The following is a 1374-nucleotide window of genomic DNA, read 5'->3' on the forward strand; positions in this document are numbered from 1 at the left end:
AAAAAAAAAAATCTTAATTATTTTGAAAAAGGAAGCTGCCATTATGAATCAATCGAACCATCCTAACACCAATAAGCCCAAGCTAAGAATGATGTCAAAAATGGTCTCAAAGGAAGAACTCTCTAAATTAGTGCTACTAGAGGGAAATACAATTGGAAATTAATAAAATACTTTAATTNAAATATGAGTTAAAAACTGAAAGTCATTATCTTTTTGATATTTGATGCATTAATTAATCAGACTCCAATGTGGGAAAGATATAATGACATCAGCTGGGCACAAACAGAACCACACAATGGAGTCACTGGCTCTGGTCTGGCAAATAGACAAGGCCATTGATTATCCATTTACATGTGGATCAAGGTGTCACTTTACTCTGGAAAAAAAATGTTGCTGTGAACTGGCTAACACTTCTTGGAAATCTCCTCATGCTGTATATTTGGGGCTTAGTCTTTATAAATAGCACAGAGATGATGAACACCTTAATATCTGCTTACAACTACTGAATTATTGGGATTAGAAGGTATGAAGTCGTGTTAGATAGTTGCTTTAGTTTAGACGTGTTAGGGGACTTGTCCCCAGTGTGTCAGGACTGAAGCAATGAAATACCTAATACAGGGTAATGTATAGTGTGAGGTAGATTACTAGGGGCTGTATCCTTGGGAAGGTTGAATGCTAATTTTGAAGAGTTAGTTCTCAACAGAGTGAGCTCTTACAAAGCAACTGCATGTCTGGCCTCTTCTGTTCCTCAGTCATATTGTGGTAGCCCAGTGGACTCTCTTTAGAAGTTGAACATGTGGGGCCACCTAATCTTGGACTGTCAACTCCCAAAATCTTTGAGCAAAATAAACCTTGTTCCTTATGAAATAGCCAGGATCATATATTTGTTGGTGCAGTATAAATGGACTAATGTAGTAGTCAAAAGCATGGTCAGTAACTAAACGAAGATCAACTGAGTACGGCTACTTCTATTCAAGCAAATTACATTTGTCTAGACACATTTATATCTCAACTCAAGCTCATACCTCAAAATATGGGAAACTAAAATAATTATAATTTGATATGTGGTATTTACTTATTTGGGGTTTAATAAAACACTTAGTGTTGTGTCCAATATGTTTCTAAATCAANCAAAACAACATCTGTCAAGCAAAGGCTTTCACAAACTGTAAATAATCTTGTAGAAAGGAAAAGTAAGAACTTCAAGTCCCTGAAGAAAGAAATTATAGAAGATCTCAGGAGATGGAAAGACCTCCCATGCTCATGGATTGGCAGGATCAACATTGTAAAAATGGCTATCTTNCCAAAAGCAATCTACAGATTCAATGCAATCCCTATCAAAATTCCAACTCAATTCTTCAACGAATTAGAAAG

This window comes from Mus caroli, chromosome 6 (genome assembly GCF_900094665.2).
Source record: "Mus caroli chromosome 6, CAROLI_EIJ_v1.1, whole genome shotgun sequence".
Lineage (NCBI taxonomy): Eukaryota > Metazoa > Chordata > Mammalia > Rodentia > Muridae > Mus > Mus caroli.